An 11692-nucleotide genomic window follows, 5' to 3' on the forward strand; every position below is an offset into this window, starting at 1 on the left:
CGGGGCGGAGCGGAGCGGAGCGGGGGTGGCCGCGGCCGCGTGTGCGGCGCTGCCGGCAGCCAAAGTTTGGCAGCCAAAACTGGGACGGGCAGGAGGTGCCGAGCGGAGCGGAGCAAAGCCCCCGCGGCCCCGGGAGCGGATCCGAGCGGGCGCCGCCGGCAGCCGGGCGAGCCGGGGAGAGGCGGCGGCGGTACCCGCTGGGATGCCCCGCTCTCTGCCCGCTCTCCGCGGGGCTCGGTGGCCGCTGCCTCCCCCTGCCGGCCCCGGCACCCGTGGGGGAAGCCAGGAGCGTCCCGCAGCGACCCCAGGGCGGCGGGAGCTGCGCCCGTCCTTCCCCGCAGCCTCCGTGGGGCGGGCGGGCCCCGCATCCCCGCAGTGCGCGGTGCGGTCCAGCCCTCGGCCGGGGCCGGGCGCAGTGTATCGGCTTCCACTTGGCTCCTGAATAAACAAAGCGAACATATGTCCCATATTCGTGACAGATGGTTCAAACAGAGAACTATTTAGTGGTTTTCCCACAGTTGCTACTATGTACCGCTCCCCCGAAACCCARCAAAATGCAATTAGCCTAAAATAGCATGGGCTTCCAGATTTCCTTGTTTTCATATGTGGAAAATTTGATTCAGGTGTTTTTATGCTCTGGCTGCAACCAAATGTGTTGTTTTGGGTTTATTTTTTTTTCTATTTTTTAGAAAGTCAGTATATATGTTCCTTGGCAGTTTTGTCAACAAGCTATTTGGCCCATTTGACTTTAGGAATTTTCTTCTCCTTGCAATAAATTTTGCCTAAAGGAGTTTGCCTCGCCTCATGAGATAGGAGATGATCAGGCTGGCCACTTTTATAGCAAAAACTGGATGGCAGATGGAGCTAAACTGTTGTAAGGTACTTCAAAACACTTATTTAAAAGCTTAGCATATGCCAGGATATACAGAGAGTACAACATTAATAGAACCCAAATGGAAGTAGCTTATTTTTGTTTGGTTTGTTGTTTGTGGTATTTTTTTTTCCTTCTCTTGCCACTTTTTCTTAACAGACAGATTTGCATTTCTACCAAAAAAAAAACCAAAAACAAAAAACCCAAAACCCATGACAACAAAAATAAAACAAAATCCAACATAACCCCAAAAAGCCTGTGCAAAGTACTGGTTATCTCATGAAATTGTTAYAGCTGTATCAAGTTGCAGCTGATGAAGCCACAGGTTTTGTACTTTTCTTGTTTTATGTGAAGAGGCATATGCTATTATATGGTCACGAAATCTATTATCTGCTGCACGTACAAGGATGTAATTGGAGAAACAAAGACAATGACCAGATTTCTGGAGTATTTCAGGAYAATTAGAAGGTGCTGAGTTGGTGATAGCATTGACAATTCAAGACAGCTTCAGCTTTTCAAATAGCTGGTATTTAATGAAACAAGTTGGCCTTCCAAACACTTCAGTAGAAATTGARCTGGGTGATACAGAGAGATGATTACTGCTTCACTGGTAATTTTGACATCATTATGGCACATGATAAGCTCTGTATAGAAGTTATCTGTGTATCTTAATACAAAGATAGCATAATTCTCCTGTCATTTAGAAGCCTAAGTCAAGAATAGCTGCAATATTCACAGCAGAGTATAGCAACTGAAAAKAAGACTGAAATCCAGGCCACTTGTTACAAAACCATTCATGTTCTGAATACATACATACACCCATATATACACACAAGTTATGTGGCATGTTAAAAAGCAACACATTACAAGTTTCTACCTTAATRACTACTTTTGCTGTTATAAAACACAGCTTTTGCGGGGAATTTACTGTTGAAGTAAAACTGAAATCACCCTTTAAGTGGTAAAAGTTGAATAAAATGTCACTRACAGTTCTGAAATAACAAAACAGCTGGAAAATATGCATCCAAAAATTCTGAATACTATCTAAACACTCGTCTTGCCAGTATTTTGACTCATCTCTGGAAAATTACCACCCAAAGTGAAAAAAAGGTTAAAAGGTTTTACTAAAAAAAAAGTCTTAAAATGTAACCATGTTTGAAAAACAAGATCCAAAGTCCAAGCTACATGCAGTTGTTTAGAATATCCAACTGCTACACACTCTTTAACAGGACAGTTGGTGGGGAGAAAGCTTCTTCCAAACCACAAGGATGTTTRTTCCATAGCAGAAATTGCTTTTTTTCTTTTTTTTTTCAGAGGTGGAATTATTTATAATTTTTTATTGCAGACAAAACCCCATAAGCCACTCTGTCSCTGGAGTCATAATCCTTTGCAGTGTTTTCCAACTGCCTTTTACCTGCCCTGGGGTAAAATTTAGTCATTGAATTTTTTGCTGTTGATTTCAGTCAAACCAAGGTCCACCTTGCAATTTGTATCTGTCAATCACTCCACTCATGAATCTCTTCAGACAAATGAAGAATAAAAGCATAAGCCATACCGAAATACTTCTTAATGCAAATATTTGAAAGATATTTAAGCTTTTTAAATATTCTGCTGGTCGAGTTTTATTAAAAAGTTTCAGAACAATTAATATATATAAGGTGCAGCTAGTAAAGACAAACCCTTCRTTAGAGAAAGGATGACAACACAATCCCCACTGAATTATTGTTTAAAGGCCGTTACAGTGTAAATAATGTGGAAGGCTGAACCAGCTACCTCAARATACTTGCTGCCAGCATTAAATGCTGATACTTCTGTATTTATGTAGTTGTAGTTACTGGTTTCTTTCTACTTGGAAGCTGTTATACGATAGCTGTTTTTTCTTCATTGAAAACTTTTTATAAAGGAAAGACAAAGTAATGTGGATAGTGGGGTTATTTGATACTAAAATCTCAGTAAAAGTCAGTGCTTCAAACCCTTTTCTTTCCAAGTAGCTTGAAGTAAGTGTAACCCCTAACACTGAGCAGTTTTAAGCTTCCTGTGACCTTGCAGCCTGGGCCCAAATGCTCTGAATGCAGAAACAGCATCAAGCAACAGCAGCCTGTATCCACCAGGCCATCTGGTCCTTGAGGCCAGGCATACACACTGAGCAACATCAGAACAGGAGCTTTGCTGCATTCTGTTTCACTGATGTCCTTCTGCCTCCTCCTTTGCATGCAAATTAATGGCAGCAAGCTCTTAGGAGGTGCCACATGCAGAGATGCCTCCCCCAAAGGCAGTGGATGTTGTTTTGGAGCCAGTTCCACTTGCAAAGGCTGYGGTGCGTTGGGTTGGCCTGGCTGGCAGCAGTTCAGGTGACAATGTACCTGGGAGCTGACAAGAAGGCTGCATTCATCCATTGCCTGGCCCAGGGTTAGCCTGCAGATTCCCTTTGCCAYCTCTGCCACAGACCTCCTTTCAAAGGCTGAACTCTGCAAGAAAATATTGGAGTTGGAGCCACTGAGCCCAGGGAACATTACACAGTATTATCTGCAGCGCCGCTAGGTATGTGAAGAGAAAGTATGCTGAGAAYAAGAACAGTGCCATGAACTTTAAATACTATTCTTAGGGGAGTGAAGAGGTGAAGCAAAGCTAAAGCTGAACTAATGAGTCAGACATAGCAGGTGGGGGAGAGCAAGCGATGGGAAAAAGTCTGTGTGCCATGGGAGCACAAAAAGTAGTGTTTACACAGGAGGCTTTCTTCAATAATGAGAAAGGGAGAATAGAGAAGTTAGAGAATTACAAGGGACTGGGGGAACAGTCTGAACTGCATTTTTTGTCTTACATTTATCTGCTTACCATGAAGTCAAAGTGCCTTTTGGTGGGAATAAGGCAAGAAGGATTTGCTGAAGGCATTAAAGTTTTGTAAAGGGCAGATTAAATAACAGTGCTCCAAAAATCAATTTTGAGGGGCTTATGAAGCCTTGAATGGGCTTTTGCAGCACAAAAGCAAGATTGAGTTTTTACTGAACCTGTCATTTATTTGGGTTTAGAGCTTTCAGTAAGTATCAGAAAAAACATAAAACAAAAGCAAAGTAAGCAATGAGCAATCAACGCAGCAATCAAATAAAAAAAATGTGGAAGTGCAATACAGATTACTAAGTGACTTAATTGATKCAAAAGTATAAGGCAAGAAGGTCACCGTGTCATGTCTGCCACCCCCAAASCCCCCTCCCTGTGCTTTAATCAGACCTGGTAGTGAATTCCCACAGCTGTTCTTGGCCAGAAAGTTTTTCCTAAACTCTTGCTTCCCTGTCCTCACTGAGCTTCTGCTGATGTATTATCAGGCCACCTGGAAGGGGGAAAAATAAAAAATAATAATAAAGCTACAAAATTCCTCTGTGAATTCATGTAACATACAAACTGATCATGATGTCAGTAGAATAGATGAAGGAACACCGAAAGAGTACGATGCAATTCTTAGTTGGTAGCTCAGAAACACAATATACTGGTTACCCCTAAAAATGTGAAAATGCAGATGGAACTGCAGCTGCTTGTGAAGTTCTGTATCTTATAGAAATGATCCCGTTTAACTTTAAGTAGCGATATAAAGGCACAGACACTGATATTTGCCCAAAATGTAAGGAAAGGGCTGTTAGGATAGCCCAAWCCGTGTATCCCTGGATTTAGGGATTTTTGCTTTAAAAGTGGGGTAACACCTCCCCCTAGCCGCTGGCAGGGACCGTGCAGGCTTAACTTGGGAAGGGATTCTGCCTCCGCAGAGATGAAAACTGAACTCCGTGGCCCAAGAGGGTACAGCAGCAGAGAGAGTCGATGTGGCGCAGTTAGGCAAAAATATAGAAGATTACCCAAAAAATTAAATATCATATAGCAAATAATGGTAATTCAGGTGCCATAGGAATCTAGAGCAATACAATTCAGATGTTACAGCAGCATCCTTTGAAACTTCAGCTCCCAGATCACTTGGTCAGAGCAARGTGCTTATAATGACAGGGTTGGGGGTTCGAACTTCTTACGAATCATTCACTTAAGAGCTGGACTCRGTGATCCTTCTGAGCCCCTTCCAACTCAGAACACTCYGTGTGATTCTGTGAAATCCCCAGCAGCATCAACCTTAGGCATCCTCTGAGCATTAGCAACCAATGTGATTCAACCAAGGCCACATCTTGGGATGTGTAAACACCTTCCTTTCGTGTTTAAAATGTCAGTGATTATCAGCATCTTAGTCTTGAATAATCCATTTGATCCTGAACCACAGGGCAGGAAACCCTACATGATACTATATAAAATATATTTACATTGATGAACCTCATAGGTTTTTCAGAAAAGCTAGAGCTACAAAATTACTTATTCTAATTGTCTATCACAGTAAGAATGTAACATCTACACTGCTTTATAATGTAGCTGCATAAGCATTTCAGAACATTGAAATAATATTCTTGAGCAGCATCTGAGGAAATCCATGTTAAAATGAGAAGATTGGTATCTTGTATTTGCATACTGCTTCACTTACATGTAGATTCATTTCCCTCCCATTTTTAACTGAAGGTAATGAAAATTCTGTGTACAGGATGGCGTGTAAAGGTGGTGAGATTTTCTGTTCAAACATGCCCAGCTCCAGTGATGGGTATTCAGCTTTCACTGTTCATGCTACACCGGATGCACACACATTTACAGAGCAAACCATATTAAATCATAGAGAATTATTTTGCTTTCACTTACTGTACATATCTTCTTCTGAATTGTGGGACCAAATTTACCCTGACTCCTGCCCTGTGTAGGAAAGTCAAAAGAGATGTATGGAGGTTAAAGTCATTTTAGAATTTAGTGACCAAAGGCAAAATTATCATCTTGGATTTTCAAAGCTGTATTTTCTGTACAGTTGCTAGAATAGCCCTGACGAGTCAAATAAATTTTTCTCCTGATGCTATCACCAAAATCGTAATTTTATTGGAAGTTTCTCAAAAGGTTAGTGACTCTGTCAGTGTTAATTTCTSCAATCTCTGTTTCATCAGTCTTCCTCTGAGGTAAGACATTTTGGGTACAAAAAGTCGCAGGATATTTATATTGGAGGTGAAAGGATATCAAGGAAAAATGGAAGTGGAAGAAACTAGTATTGTAAATGCCTTGAGAATTTTACTGAGAAACCAAAGCTGACTATTCTCAGCTGCCTGTAATCAGCTGCATGTCGCAGTATTTCCGACAAATATGCATCAATATTGGAGCATTTATTGTTTGCTTTGTGGGGAGGGTGTGGGTTTTGTGCCTTGTTGGGATTTAAAGAGAGATTATATGGTTTTGTGAATTGCTTTTTCTGTTGGGCCTGTGGTGGATTTTTTTTTTTTTACTTGGGGTGGTTGGGGAGAGGTGTTTGTTGGTTTGTTTACACCATTTTCTGAATAGCTGCAAAAACTTCAGAATAAATAAACAGATCAGAATTTGAACTCAGAGGTTTAGTCATAAAACGTATTCAGTAAGTATGGGATGAAAAGAATATTTCTTGAATCAGCAATAATGTCCCATTAATTAACACATGCTTTATTTTWATATAGTTTAGGAAGAAGCTTATGATGAGATAATTCTCCTTTAATCCTGTGGATTATCAGATGGAAACAGTGTTGAAAATCAAGACCTGTTTGTTCTAATAAAATACCACATAATCCCATTACTTGGCTTCTGTGCTGCTGTAGAATTCTGATGGAGCAGTGCACATACCATTGCAGTGAACATGACAGGCCACTGTGAAAGTCCAACAGAGTCCCTGCTGATTGTACTTGCAGTTTCTTCCCTTTTCTGGGAGTGTTCATTGCATCAAGTACAGCTCTACCTGTTCAAGAAGTTTTCCTGGTTGAATTGTGTGATGCACAGTTAAATCTGCAGCACTTTCTGTAGATGGATGTGGTTATCTGCTGGTAACACCAGTAAAGAAAGCCTTTTTKCATGTCTGCATCAATCCTACTGCTTTAATGGCAGGCATAATTCATGTCAGAAATAACCATTCAGGGTTTTAAACTTGATCCTGAAACTCACTATCATGTAACTGTATTCTGAATATCTTGGAATAAACTGTATCCTAACTTGGGAGTAAAAGGAACCACATGTGAAGGGCTCCACACTCCTTCAGTCCCTCTTTGAGGGATATGGATGTGGAATGAACATTTTCTCCACACCAAAGCCATACCTGAGAAACATTTCTAAKCACCATACTTTTGAACTCAGTAATGGCTATAGATATGAGCAGTTGAGCTGTRTAACTTACTTTATAAATGGCAAAAATACTAGAAATCTTCAGCCCCAAGTAAGGAAATAAGTTTCTGATGAACTCATTTTCATAGGAATTTCTGAGTTATTAGTTTATGAAAGAAGAAAAAACTGTTTGCAGACAAAATGTTAAGATAAAATATAAATACTTAYAGTAAATTTAAAGCTGTAACAAATTACCTATACGCTCACAGTGTGATCCCTCCAAGTTTCTGACTTGTTTCATTATCCAGTAGAACACTATTTATAACAAAATAATGCAAACTTGTTTAAACATGTACAATGATGGCATCTTTCCAGAATGAAATGTAAGCATGATGTTCACAGAATTGCAAAAATCCAAAGCAATTGAGATTAATATCTTGGTTTCTGAACTTGATTACATTCTAATCTTTATGACTGGAGCTAGTCAGGGCTTTTTTTTCCTTTCTTATACTTTTAATTCTTAAAATATTTTCAATATGGAAAAAAAATGTTTAGGATTATTGTTGTCACTATCTACAAGTTTTATGTCATCATCAAAACAATGTTATTTCCTGTGATTTTTGAATTTGGCCTTTTTTTCCAGAGCTTCAATAAAGATCTAGTTAATATTGCAAATATCAAAATTATATTTTTTCTATAATTTAAAAGAATATTATTCAACACATTTATGTGCTTCATGACGCTTGGCCATACCCACTTTTAATCTACTGTAAACAGACTGAATTAAAGTGATATGCCAACCTTAAAGTACAAATAGCACAAATTTCAAAATTATTGATTTCTGACAGTGCTTGCAGGCATTAAGCAGTGCTTTCCCAGACATCTGAAATAGCTCACTTCATCACAGAGACTCCGTATTGAAGAAAACTGAAAATGTACTGACTGCCCAGTCAATATTAATTTAAAATTGAGGTTTAGATCTTTTTTTAAAAGTGAAAAAAAAATAACTTCATTTTTAAAACTCCTTTTATCCCATGGGATACCCCTCTTTCTCAACCCAAATCACCATATTATATTTCAAGTTCTCAAGCCAACAGTTTTGCAGAGAAATTATCTTAAAATGAGCAGTRAAACACTGTACAGACTCACTGTCAAATAAAGTAGAGTTTGCTTTCCATCTTGCAGGTGGACTTCCAAATTCAACCTGCTCTGGTTTCAAACAGGCACCTTGAAAGGAGGTTCTTTGCTCCTCCATCTGAGGTGATCTGGGACATGTACAGCACAGAAGTAAGAACACAAGAAGGTRAGTGACTTCCTGCCAACAGATCCTGGTGTCTGATTTACTGCAGAACTTTTTGATATCAGGAAAYTAAGGCTTGAAAGCAGTGATGGATGCATCACAGTTTCCTTTGGAATAAAAGGAAAATAAATGTTTGATACCAATTGCTTAGACAACAACAATAAAGAGGTTGGGGCATGTAGGAGAGGAGTGTTATGGCATGTAAAATGCTAAAATGAAATTGCCTTCAAAAATCCTGTATTTCTAACCAAAATTGAAAACAAGCAAACATAAAATGACCATCCTGGTTTTGGCTGGGTACAGTTAGTAGCTGGTACAGTGCTGAGTTTGGACTTAGGGTGAGAATAACATTTATAACACACTGGTGTTAGTTGTTGCTGAGCAGTGCTTACACCATACAAGGACTTTCTTTCTCCACCCCATCAGCGAGGAGGMTGGGGGTGGACAAGAAACTAGGAGGGAACAGAGCCAGGACAGCTGACCCCAGCTGACCACAGGGATATTCTAAACCATTGGTCATCATGCTCAGCATAGAAATTTAGGGGAAAGCTGGCTGGGGACTCCTGCTCAGGAGCAGGATGAGTAGCATTCTGTCAGTGGCAGAATTGATTTTCATTTTCATCACTTGTTTTTTTGGTGGGCTTATTTCTCCCTTTTTGTTATTTTCCTTTTCATTCCCATTTATTATTYTGATTTTAATTACTAAATTATTCTGATCTCAACCCACACGTTTTCTTACTTTTACCTTTCCAATTCTTTCATCCTGCCAGGGCAGTGGGAGTGAGGAAGCAGCTGTGTGATGCTTAGCTGCTGCCTGGGGTTAAACCACAACAATGACTCGACAGAAAGTTTTCAGCTTAAATTCAATCACACCATTTATTAGGTGGAAAATAAAAGAAAAGCTRTTTTCAACTGGATTTATGTATCAAAGATGATTATAAAAAGAGTTAGTTTTATTTTACTGCTGCTCCAGATGGTACTCAAAAGGGATGGAAAGGYGTGGGAGAAACCATTCTCTGTCTATGAGGGGTTTGAATTTAGAAACTTCTGTATTCCAGGCAGGTGCCAACTGTATCTTACAAAGTTCCATAGCTTTTAACACTGGACTCCTCAGAGACAACAATATGAAGAACAGAGAAAAATTAATTTGGTGATTTTGCTGTTTGCATCACTAGCAAACAACTAAGCATTTGCTCAATTCAAAGCAAATTGCACGTGGGGATTTTGGAGGACTGGCAGGTTTTGAGACATGAATTTTCCATGTATTTTTCAGGTCATCTCTTCAGCGAAAAAGCAACACTGATCAAGCATGTAATGTACTGAAATAATCTCCTACATTATAGTCACACCCCCTCATACCTCGGGAGAAACAAAGTTTGAAAAAACTGGAGGACAGTAGAAGAAATTAAAGTCATCAGATTTCCTGATCAGTCACATTTTATCAGTCTGCAAGAACAGATACTTCTCAAAGAAAAAACTCATATACCTTTCTAGACAGTTTATGTTAGAGAGGAATACAAWAGCCTCCATAACCCCAACAACTACGACTTGGAGAAGAAATATTTCCTAATCTCAATAAGGTGATCATTTTAACCCTTAGCATGTCGATAGGTTATATCCAGTTAACATCTGACATCCTAAAAAACTGCCACATTTTTGCCTGCTTCCAATCCTAYCCTTTAAGAAAGGGCAGTCCCCTTCTCCCATACTCTTCACCAAGAAGAAGTCCTGGTGTTTGCAGAATAGARRYGCTGGCACATGGACCAGTTGGAAAYATTTCTTTTTAGGGACTGTGTAAGGAAAAGTACACAAACAAGTTTCAAATTAAGCTCTTCTCTGGCAATGTCACTAAGTATCTTAATCTTTCTATCACAGACTTTATATTCTGACACATAATCTCTTCACCATGTCACACATACCCTTTTATTAATTTACAAATTTCCATCTGGAAGCAGTTCAGGTCCCTGCCTCCATGACCTTATCAGTAAGCAGTTCCAGGGCTTTGCACAGATTGCCAAAAACCTTCTTTTAAAGTTCTCATTTATTCATAATTGTTTGTAAGTATCTGATCTTGAAATAGTGTTATCCTTTAACATAAAAGTCGCCTTCCTTCATATTTACCCCCACGCATATTTATAAAGACAACCATATGCCCTTTCAAGCTTTGTTTTGCCAGATAAGCTATTTTCATCTCAGCTGAGAAAACAGGTACTCCTTTCCCCTACCCGGCCCACTCTGCACCTGCTGTGCATCAATGTGGGTCATGAGAACTGTAAACAATATTCTGAGAGTTGTCTTACTGATGCCTTGTAAAGCAATATTAACACTTCGTTGTCTTCACTGAAAATCCTTCATCCAATATATCCCGAAACTGCCATGTGGCCATGACACAGTGATGGCTCATGTCACACCACAACTGATTAATGTGTTAAATCTCTTCCCCTTGCTATTGATAGCGATTATCAAGACACCAGGTTACACCAAAAGAACATTATGTTATTCCCCAAGCACCTCCCTYTAGTTTTTGTACTATTAGATTTCCATTTTGCAGTCCATGAGGTCATTTATTTTTCTGATATGCTTGTCATTCCAATTTTGTCATCTCTTCACGCCATACCTGTTCTCTTACCTTCACCAAGCTCAAAAATACCACTTAAATCAATGCCAAGATCAGTCCTAGGGGAATTCTACTAGCAAACTCCTTTCAATTTGATATTCTAATTTTTAACAGAACYGTATTTTAATGTAATTCTTTACTCAGTTCCTCTTCTACTTTCAGTGCTTACATTGAAGCTCATCTTTTCCACCCTCAGTAACTTCCTACAACAAACAATRTAATGCCTAATTTCAATCAAGGTAGATTAGGTATACTGCATTACTCTTCTCTGGGACAATTATCTTATCAAAKAAAGATATTAAGTTAGTCTGATACAATCTGTCCTTGATAAAATCATGTAGTTTTTCCCACTTTCCATTTACTTCTAGGTTCTTGATAATTTTTTTCCTTCAAAATCTTCTCTTAAGACCTTGCTTAGTGTAGAGGTCAAACCATCACACCTGCATTTAATTTGACCACCTTTTCCTTTTCAAGAATATGGGGAATAACATTATTAGTTTTTAGTTGTATTGAGTTAGCCCGGAATTGAGCAGGTACATATAAAATACCTACAAATGTATTAAGTCCAAATCAGCATTGTAGGTTTCTTCCAGTGCCCTGATATGGGCATTGTTTACCCCTCTCCATTTTCTGGCMGGAAATATATATTTAGCTGATAGCTCATTCAGGGAAACTTCCATTGTTCAGTGTCACTTAAGCACTTTATTTTTATTCTTGGTGC

This window comes from Malurus melanocephalus, unplaced genomic scaffold (assembly GCF_030028575.1).
Source record: "Malurus melanocephalus ecotype Western Australia unplaced genomic scaffold, MMel_1.1 scaffold_122, whole genome shotgun sequence".
In the NCBI taxonomy this organism is placed as follows: Eukaryota; Metazoa; Chordata; class Aves; order Passeriformes; family Maluridae; genus Malurus; species Malurus melanocephalus.